We start from the raw sequence: 11,313 nt of genomic DNA, 5'->3' as shown, positions 1-11,313 counted from the left end.
ATTGTATTATCTATTTACTTTATTTAGTCTGATCAGTGGGACAATTCTAATTCTTAACACTGGGCTAAAATATAGGGTCATTTATTTTCTTGTCAGCAAGAACACTACTGTTATTCCCCAAACGTATTTTATTATTCCACTTCTTCCCAATGTAACCACATATTTGAATTCTGATATGCCTACTTGTGTCTTTGAAAATGAATGATATGGGGCAATGCAATGGCGTCACACCATCCAAATGGCACCTCCGACAGCATGTGCAGATCAAACAAAAATGGGCTTTTACAAAATTTGAGAGGCGAAAAGCGATGCGGTACAAAGCTCAATTTGAGGCTCCGCGATTGCGTCACACCATCCATACGGCGCCTCCGACTACATTTTCGGCTCAAGCAGAAATGAGCTCGTACACAATGATGCGGTATGGAGCTTGATTTGGCCTCTGCAAGCCAGTGGAGGCTCCGCAATTGAGTCAAACCCTCTGTACGGAGCCTCCGAACCACATTGCCAGATCAATCATGAATCGGTTTGAACACTTTGCAAACATGTAGTGCAGTTTGCAGATGTATCACTACCAACTCATGCTACTAAGAAATACCACAAGGTGGCAGCCTTTCACTGTGAAAAGACAGGCAATTAATAAACTTGTTAGTTCTATCATGGCCAAACTGTAGTCGATGACGGGCTATGGGAAAGTCTAGCCCAAGATGTACCGTAACTGTTTAAGGTCCAAAGACCTTCCTTATATGTTATTTTCATAGGTAGACTGGCTCTGGCAGCCAAAGCAGCCAAATACTCCATCTACACGTGAATCGATCCTCAATTGCGATACGGTTCTAGTATTTCATATCACATGAAAATAATTTCACAAGTGCAAATTATACACCAAAAGCCAACCAAACAAAAACATAATTACTTTTATGATGTGTTTGAGCCGTCATGTGCATCAGTAGCATATTTTCTAACTTATTTACATTCGTTTCTACTTACACTTGCATGTTGACTTCTACATAGTAATGATAGTCTTACATTTTGGCTGACTTTTCTTAGCGGATGTACACTCATCGCAAATTGAATTATGGGGCTTTTCAGGCCCCGGAGTGAACATAATTGTACACTCGCAAACTCGATCAAAAATGAGGGCTGAGGGGCTTACGTTGCCAACTTTCCTTGATTGTTTAATCATTTGGACCAACGACCAGGATGGCCGCGGGGATTCCCTCAAGTGCATAAGGCGAGGGTAAGTGGAGGAGTGTGTGTCTTTTATGAGTTTGAAACGCAGCCTCGGTCTTCCATTAACACGAGCTGTAACATGGATACATGGCCGTGTGGGAACACTAGCCCTACCCCTATAAAGGTGAGTATCAATTTAACAAAAATTATTTATCGCCGATATGATCATATTGCTTAACAAAAGACATGTGTAAGGCAATGGAACTGAGAGTCATGGACACACAAAGATTATTGTAAAATGTCAGGAATATAATTTGGTTAATTTGTTTAATCCAAAAGTATTTATTATTGTTTGTTTTATTAACCCTCTTTCAACTGCTATGCAGTAGCCTACTGTTTGGAAGCAGTTGGGGTCAACTGTTACATCGCATGTTGTCCTCCCTCCATCCAACCAGATGACAAAGCAGTCTCTTATCCACTCCAACATACTACAGCTCCAGCAGTTCTGTGGTTATTTTTCACACAGCAGTTGGTGTCCTTAAAAATACTGATTAAGGCCAGAGGCTAAAATGACCTTTTTGCATGTTCTTATCTATTTTGAGATTTTTTAGTATGTTGGTCCATTAATATTATTATTTTAAAGACGTTTTTTTTTTTTAAGTTAAAATTTTGATAGATGTTAATTTTCATTAGTTTATCATGCTACCATCATCAAAATGTCATGAATTATAACCACTTTTAAATGGACATCTGTAATTTCAAAGCTCACTACAATGAATCACACATAATTTACAATCCCATTTCATAGAGAATGTTATGTATTAACTTACTTCGAAGAGATGGTGATTGGGTCTAAACATGTGTTTGACGTTTGGTTGTCTAAATTCACTGTCCCTGTCTTTAACTGTTATTTCCCGAAAGTCAGACTTTTCCCACATGCCAACACATTTTTCTAAGCCTCAGAAGCATCTCCATTCATCAAATTTTGCATGGTTATCCTTAGAATTATTCTCTATACTTATACATAGGGAATTGTTAATATGTTGTCAATTTTATTCTACATTACATTTTCTTCTGAAAAATAGGGCAAAAATGTATTTGATGTACCTTTTCTTTAGTATTTTACAGTTAGAAAGATGAAAAAAGTATGCACCCACAATGTGTAAGCCTGGTCCTGGAGTGTCTTAACAAAATTAAATCAAAATATTTAGACTGACTGCATCCAGTGTACAGAAACATTTATTTGTGTAATATGCACATATTTAATGAGATCACCTAATTTGCATATTGTATACAATATTTCAGAAATTATATTACAAAAAAAACTATTATATTTGTTTCCACATTCAACTGATAAAAGTTTATTCTGATAGGGTGCAGTGCCTGGCCTTAAGTTTGTTTGAGCACAAGCAATCTTAAAAATAATGTTATTAGGAAAATGTAAAGAGACAACTAAGAAAGACACAGTGCTCAAATGAACAACAATCAATCATGGATAATGGCCATCAAATTCAAATCCAGTTTGTTTGACCGGTAGTGTTTTTCTAGGGACAGTTCTAAATTTACTGGGGGGCTACAGGCCAGAAGGTTGCCAACCATCACGGACGAGTTCACTCTCCCTGCCTGTTTCATTACACTACGATCAAAGCCGGATGCAGACAATGATAAACTAGGGGGTAGTCAGATTTTCAACATTTTGATGCCATATCTATAATTATATAAAATATACAGTACCAGTCAAAAGTTTAAACCTACTCATTCAAGGGTTTTTCTTTATTTTTACTATTTTCTACATTGTAGAAAAATAGTGAAGACATCGAACTATGAAATAACACATGGAATCATGTAGTAATCAAAAAGTAGCCACCCTTTGCCTTGATGACAGCTTTGCACACTCTTGGCATTCTCTCAACCAGCTTCATGAGGAAGTCACCTGGAATGCATTTCAATTAACAGGTGTGCCTTGTTAAAAGTTAGTTTGTGGAATTTCTTTCCTTCTTAATGTGTTTGAGCCAATCAGTTGTGTTGTGACATGGTAGGGGTGGTATACAGAAGATAGCCCTATTTGGTAAAACACCAAGTCCATTTTTTGAGAAACGACAGTCCATCATTACTATAAGACATTGAAGTTCAGTCAATCCGGAAAATTTCAAGAACTTTGAAAGTTTCTTCAAGTGCAGTCGCAAAAATCATCAAGCGCTATGATGAAACTGGCTCTCATGAGGACCGCCACAGGAATGGAAGACCCAGAGTTACCTTTGCTGCGGAGGATAAGTTCATTAGAGTTACCAGCCTCAGAAATTGCAGCCCAAATAAATGCTTAGAGTCTTTTAGCCCTATTTGGTATTTTCTGTATACCCCCGCTACCTTGTCACAACACAACTGGTTGGCTCAAATGCATTAACTTTTAAGAAGGCACACCTATTAATTTAAATGCTTTCCAGGTGACTACCTCATGAAGCTGGTTGAGAGAATGCAAAGCTGTCATCAAGGCAAAGGGTGGCTATTTGAAGAATAAAATATATTTTGTTTAGCACTTTTTTGGTTACTACATTATTCCATATGTGTTATTTCATAGTTTTGATGTCTTCACTACAGTCGTGGCCAAAAGTTGAGAATTACACAAATATTAATTTTCACAAAGTCTGCTGCCTCAGTTTGTATGATGGCAATTTGCATATACTCCAGAATGTTATGAAGAGTGATCAGATGAATTGCAATTAATTGTAAAATCCCTCTTTGCCATGCAAATGAACTGAATCCCCCCAAAACATTTCCACTACATTTCAGCCCTGCCACAAAAGGACCAGCTGACATCATGTCAGTGACTCTCTTGTTAACACAGGTGTGAGTGTTGACGAGGACAAGGCTGGAGATCACTCTGTCATGCTGATTGAGTTTGAATAACAGACTGGAAACTTCAAAATGAGGGTGGTGCTTGGAATCCTTGTTCTTCCTCTGTCAATCATGGTTACCTGCAAGGAAACACGTGCTGTCATCATTGCTTTGCACAAAAAGGGCTTCACAGGCAAGGATATTGCTGCCAGAAAGATTGCACCTAAATCAACCATTTATCAGATCATCAAGAACTTCAAGGAGAGCGGTTCAATTGTTGTGAAGAAGGCCTCAGGGCGCCCAAGAAAGTCTTGCAAGCGCCAGGACCGTCTCCTAAAGTTGATCCAGCTGCAGGATCGGGGCACCACCAGTACAGAGCTTGCTCAGGAATGGCAGCAGGCAGGTGTGAGTGCATCTGCACGCACAGTGAGGTGAAGACTTTTGGAGGATGGGCTGGTGTCAAGAAGGGCAGCAAAGAAGCCACTTCTCTTCAGGAAAAACATCAGGGACAGACTGATATTCTGCAAAAGGTACAGGGATTGGACTGCTGAGGACTGGGGTAAAGTCATTTTCTCTGATGAATCCCCTTTCCGATTATTTGGGGCGCTTGTCCGGAGAAGACAAGGTGATCGCTACCATCAGTCCTGTGTCATGCCAACAGTAAAGCATCCTGAGACCATTCATGTGTGGGGTTGCTTCTCAGCCAAGGGAGTGGGCTCACTCACAATTTTGCCTAAGAACACAGCCATGAATAAAGAATGGTACCAACACATCCTCCAAGAGCAACTTCTCCCAACCATCCAGGAACAGTTTGGTGACGAACAATGCCTTTTCCAGCATGATGGAGCACCTTGCCATTAGGCAAAAGTGATAACTAAGTGGCTCGGGGAACAAAACATCGATATTTTGGGTCCATGGCCAGGAAACTCCCCAGACCTTAATCCCAATGAGAAATTGTGGTCAATCCTCAAGAGGCGGGTGGACAAACAAAAACCCACAAATTCTGACTAACTCCAAGCATTGATTATGCAAGAATGGGCTGTCATCAGTCAGGATATGTCCCAGAAGTTAATTGACAGCATGCCAGGGCGGATTGCAGAGGTCTTGAAAAGGAAGGGTCAACACTGCAGATATTGACTCTTTCCAACTTCATGTAATTGTCAATAAAAGCCTTTGACACTTATGAAATGCTTGTAATTATACTTCAGTATTCCATAGTAACATCTGACAAAAATATCTAAAGACACTGACGCAGCAAACTTTGTGGGAATTAATATTTAATATTAATATATATTAATCATTCTCAACTTTTGGCCACGACTGTATTATTCTACAATGTAGAAAATAGAAAAAATAAAGAAAAACCCTTGAATGAGTAGGTGTAGTAAAACTTTTGAATGGTACTGTATGCCACCAACAGGTTTCTGTGCCAACGTTTTTTTTTTTTTATAACCGATGTCTCTTTTCATTCATCAAATGAGCGCTGCGCAGTTTGGATTTATCAATTGATTGATTTTACAAAGTTTAAGTGGATTGCAGGATTGCACAATAAAGTCGGTGACTTATTTCCTACGTGATCCCTATTTTATCAAAAAATACATATACAATTACATAGATAAAGACCAAGAAATGCTCCACCTCCAGATAAGTTTAGCTCAGCAAAAAGGATAAGGAAACATCCTCTCACTGTCAACTGCATTTATTTTCAGCAAACTTAACATGTGTAAATATTTGTATGAACATAACAAGATTCAACAACTGAGACATAAACTGAACAAGTTCCACAGACATGTGACTAACATAAATTGAATAATGTGTCCCTGAACAAAGGGGGGGTCCAAATCAAAAGTAACAGTCAGTACATGGTGTGGCCACCAGCTGCATTAAGTACTGCAGTGCATCTTCTCCTCATGGACTGCAGCAGATTTGCCAGTTCTTGCTGTGAGATGTTACCCAACTCTTCCACCAAGGCACCTGCAAGTTCCCGGAAATTTCTGGGCTCTAGCACTCATCCTCCGATCCAACAGGTCCCAGACGTGCTCAATAGGATTGAGATCCGGGCTCTTCGCTGGCCATGGCAGAACACTAACATTCCTGTCTTGCAGGAAATCACGCACAGAACGAGCAGTATAGCTGGTGGCATTGTCATGCTGGAGGGTCATGTCAGGATGAGCCTGTAGGAAGAGTACCACATAAGGGAGGAGGATGTCTTCCCTGTAACACACAGTGTTGGGATTTCCTGCAATGACAACAAGCTCAGTCCGATGATGCTGTGACACACCGCCCCAGACCATGACGGACCCTCCACCTCCAAATCAATCCTGCTCCAGAGTACAGGCCTCGTGTTATACTCATTCGACGATAAACGCGAATCCGACCATAACCCCTGGTGAGATAAAACCACGACTCGTCAGTGAAGAGCACTTTTTGCCAGTCCTGTCTGGTCCAGTGACGGTGGGTGTGTGCTCATAGGCGACATTGTTGCAGGTGATGTCTAGTGAGGACCTGCCTTACAACAGGCCTACAAGCACTCAGTCCAGGCTCTCTCAGCCCATTTTATTATTATTTCAAAAAAATTTACATTTATTTAACTAGGCAAGTCAGTTAAGAACAAATTCTTATTTTCAATGACGGCCTAGGAACAGTGGGTTAACTGCCTTGTTCAGGGGCAGAACGACAGATTTTTACCTTGTCAGCTCGGGGATTCGATCTTGCAACCTTTCGGTTACTAGTCCAACGCTCTAACCACTAGGCTACCTGCCGCCTCATTGCGGTCAGTCTGAGGACTGATGGAGGGATTGTGCGTTCCTGGTGTAACTCGGGCAGTTGTTGTTGCCATCCTGTACCTGTCCTGCAGGTGTGATGTTCGGATGTACCGATCCTGTGCAGGTGTTTTTACACATGGTCTGCCACTGCGAGGATGATCAGCTGTCCGTTCTGTCTCCCTGTAGCGCTGTCTTAGATGTCTCACAGTACGGACATTGCAATTCATTGCCCTGGCCACATCTGCAGTCCTCATGCCTCCTTGCAGCATGCCCAAGGCACGTTCACGCAGATGAGCAGGGACCCTGGGCATCTTTATTTTGGTGTTTTTCAGAGTCAGTGGAAAGGCCTCTTTAGTGTCCTAAGTTTTCATAATTGTGACCTTAATTGCCTACCGTCTGTAAGCTGTTAGTGTCTTAACGACCGTTCCACAGGTGCATGTTCATTAATTGTTTATGGTTCATTGAACAAGCATTGGAAACAGTGTTTAAACCCTTTACAATGAAGATCTGTGAAGTTATTTGGATTTTTACGAATTATCTTTTAAAGACAAGGTCCTGAAAAAGCGACGTTTCTTTTTTTGCTGAGTTTATAAGGGGGAGTTTAAATCTTACAAGCGTGTTATGGTCTGTAGCTTATACTTTAGATGTTTGGGGCTGCTGTTGAACCATGATGTGCAGGCATAATCAAAGTAACACTGGACTAGTGCAGTTGCATGAGTCTTTATGGTGTCTATAGCTAGGTTTTCATCCAATTGGCGACAGATTTTCATGCAAATATTCTAAAATCTGCATAAAAACAATATGCACATTTTCCCATCAGAGTTGTTTCCATCAAATTACTTGTTGCAGATAAAAGCCTGTGTGTAAATATGTAGTGCACATAAAAATAACTTTTGTGGTTAAATTCTCATGTACCGAATAAAAAGTTAAAAGGGTTTCCATTGCATTTTCAACTCTAGGCCTACTGATGGTTTTGTCACAAAAAATGTTGCGTACAGTGCCTTGCAAAAGTTTTCATCCCCCTTGACATTTTTCCCATTTTGTTGCATTACAACTTGTAATTTAAATGGATTTTTATTTGGTTTTCATGTAATGGACATACACAAAATAGTCAAAATTGGTGAAGTGAAATCCCAAAAATAAATAAAAAACGGAAAAGTGGTGCATGCATATGTGTTCACTCCCTATGCTATGAAGCCCCTAGAATAAGATCTGGTGCAACCAATTACCTTTTAGAAGTCACATAATTAGTTAAATAAAGTTCACCTGTGTGCAATCTAAGTGTCACATGATCTGTCTCATGATCTCAGTATATATACACCTGTTCTGTGTCACATCTGCTCCTGCAACGCCTTCTACTGCTCATCCTGTGTCTCCTTGACCTGCCGCCACACCCCAATACTCTCTCTCTCTCTGTCTCTCTCTCTGTCTCTCTGTGTGTGTGGGCGGAGACAGGTGTGCTGGAGTCAGAGCAGATCCCCACCAGCTGCAACCTGTTCCATAATAAAGACCTCTACAAATACTCAGCCCTTCCATGCTGCCAGATCGTAATCTCTGCTCAGTCAGTCTACGTTTCTAGCCATTTGTTACTATTCATATCCTGTTGTGCCTGTTTTCCTTGCCTGACACTGTTTTCCTCTCCGCTACAGTTCTGTCTGCTCTGACTCTGGTCTCTGTCTCGAGTCCCACGTCTCGTCATCCTGCTACTCTGTCCTGGATTCCCTACTCTACTACTCCCTTGGATTCCCCTCCGGACCTGCTTACCCTGTCTCAACCCCTCTCGCTCCAGCCTCAGCCTCCGCACCTGGTTTCCAGCAACCTGCCCGAGCTTCCCCTGACCTGCACTCCATCTCCCCCGTGTTTCAATAAATACCTTGGTTACTTCATCCCAGCCTCCTCATCTGAGTCTGCTCTTGGGTTCCCCTGTTCCACTCCGCGTAACAGTTCTGAAAGGCCCCAGAGTCTGCAGCACCACTAAGCAAGGGGCACCACCAAGCAAGCGGCACTAAAGACCAAGGATCTCTCCAAACAGGTCAGGGACAAAGTTGTGGAGAAGTACAGATCAGGGTTGGGTTATATCCCAAACTTTGAACATCCCACGGAGCGCCATTAAATCCATTATTAAAAAATTGAAAGAATATGGCACCACAAAAACCTGCCAAGAGACGGCCACCCACCAAAACTCACGGACCAGCAAGGAGGGCATTAATCAGAGAGACTACAAAGAGACCAAAGATAACCCTGAAGGAGCTGCAAAGCTCCACAGCGGAGATTGGAGTATCTGTCCATAGGACCACTTTGAGCCGCACACTCCACAGAGCTGGGCTTTACGGAAGAGTGGCCATAAAAAAGCCATTGGTTAAAGAAAAAAATTAAGCAAACACATTTTAGGTTCACCAAAAGGCATGTGAGAGACTCCCCCAAACTTATGGAAGAAGGTACTCTGGTCAGCTGAGACTAAAATGTAGCTTTTTGGCCATCAAGGAAAACGCTATGTCTGGCGCAAACCCAACACCTCTCATCACCCAGAGAAAACCATCCCCACAGTGAAGCATGGTGGTGGCAGCATCATGCTGTGGGATGTTTTTCATCGGCAGGGACTGGGAAACTGGTCAGAATTGAAGGAATGATGGATGGCGCAGGGAAATACTTGAGGGAAACCTGTTTCAGTCTTCCAGAGATTTGAGACTGGGATGGAGGTTCACCTTCCAGCAGGACAATGACCCTAAGCATACTGCTCAAGCAACACTTGAGTGGTTTAAGGGGAAACATTTAAATGTCTTGGAATGGCCTAGTCAATGTCCAGACCTCAATCCAATTGAGAATCTGTGGTATGACTTAAAGATTGCTGTACACCAGCGGAACCCATCCAACTTGAAGGAGCTGGAGCAGTTTTGCCTTGAAGAATGGGTAAAAATCCCAGTGGGCAGATGTGCCAAGCTTATAGAAACATACCCCAAGAGACTTGCAGCTGTAATTGCTGAAAAAGGTGGCTCAACAAAGTATTGACTTTGGGGGGTTGAATAGTTACGCATGCTCAAGTTTTCAGTTTTTATGCATTATTTCTTGTTTGTTTCACAATACAAAATATGTTGCATCTTCAAAGTGGCAGGCATGTTGTGTAAATCAAATGATACAAACCCCCCAAAAATCAATTTTAATTCCAGGTTGTAAGGCAACAAAACAGGAAAAATGCCAAGGGGGGTGAATACTTTCCCAAGCCACTGTAGGTATAGCGAATGTGCCCACTCTGGTATTGGCATGAGTGCTCTAGCCTACAGCTTACAGATACCGTGTGGGTATAGCCTACTACAGAGCTAGTTAACTGTATTCTTACAGGAGCCAGATATAAAAAAGTTTAATTGCAGTGAGGCCGGACATTTTCCATATGCAATTATTCTTTGGAAGAAATGTATAAAAAAAGCTACGCACAACCACCAATTAAGCACTTTTCATAATTTAATATGAATGGAAGAGAAAGCACTATCAACACTTGTAGGTTCCCAACGGTAAGCCTTGTGTTCTAGATGACTGGACTACAGAGTTGGAGACAAATCTCTACACTCTTGACTCCATTTATATTGGGGTGCCTGTAACTAGCCAAGCCGCCAAGGAGTTGTTCATATTTGTGGACAAATTACTTGCCATGGCAAGTGCAAAAAGTACAAGCGCATTCAATAACCCTTCATTTCCGGCCACGGTTGAGTTATATGGAGCACCCGCATACCTCTTTCCCAACAATCTCAAAGTCGTTCTTTTTCCTCGCCTGTTTTAATTCGTTTTTCGGGGTGATGTGGACTGGTTTTTCTCCTGCTGCTTTCTAGATGGCAAAATGCAGGGCTCCCTGTATGACTTCAGCATTCCTAGAGAGGACAGTCACACTATGCAAATACTTATGGACGCCTTCCGCTTTCAAAAAATGGACACATCTACAGTGATTTGGCATGGGTCCTCCGATCCTCAAAAAGTTCTACAGCTGCACCATCGAGAGCATCCCGACTGGTTGCATCACTGTTTGGTATGGCAACTGCTCGGCATCCAACTGCAAGCCGCTACAGAGGGTAGTGCGCAATGTTCCCGAGGGGAGCTGCGCACTTTCTCGCAGAAGAAATATCAGCCCCTCAGAGAAGCAAGAGATTGAACTTCACTGAACTTTCTAAAGTTTTCCCCTTTTAGTTAACACTATTAACATTTCGCTCTACTCTGGGAATTATTCTCGAATCAACTCAATATTAGCCACTTTCAATGTAACATACCGAAACAAAACGAACTATACAAGACATTATAAAAGACAGCTGTGCAAGAGATTTTCTTCTAGGCAGAGCGCATTGGAGTAGGATTCTATTGCACTGACAATCATGACTCAGGCCCGTACTCTACACAGAACGGTGCGCTATAACCAGTCAGAGCTGCAGTAGACCTATATGCAAATAGTCATTGCAATATATGGATCTGTGTCATTTACTTTGAACTGGACTGTATTTACAGCATGAGCTGCCACCAGATCAAAACGAGAGCTGAATGTAGCCACCTGTGCACATTT

The 11,313-nt window shown here is 41.8% G+C and overlaps 1 long non-coding RNA gene across 1 annotated transcript; it reads left to right on the top strand.

The window, feature by feature from the left end:
- Positions 1 to 1,102: 1,102 nt before the first annotated feature.
- Positions 1,103 to 8,558, top strand: LOC139535668 (uncharacterized). Its single transcript, XR_011667174.1, has 3 exons — positions 1,103 to 1,237; positions 8,226 to 8,331; positions 8,420 to 8,558. It is a non-coding gene; the product is annotated as an uncharacterized lncRNA (long non-coding RNA).
- The last annotated feature ends 2,755 nt before the right edge of the window (positions 8,559 to 11,313 follow it).

This window comes from Salvelinus alpinus, chromosome 12 (assembly GCF_045679555.1).
Source record: "Salvelinus alpinus chromosome 12, SLU_Salpinus.1, whole genome shotgun sequence".
Classification (NCBI taxonomy): Eukaryota; Metazoa; Chordata; class Actinopteri; order Salmoniformes; family Salmonidae; genus Salvelinus; species Salvelinus alpinus.
Note: the sequence above shows the minus strand (reverse complement) of the source record. Positions and strands in the feature narration are given on the sequence as shown.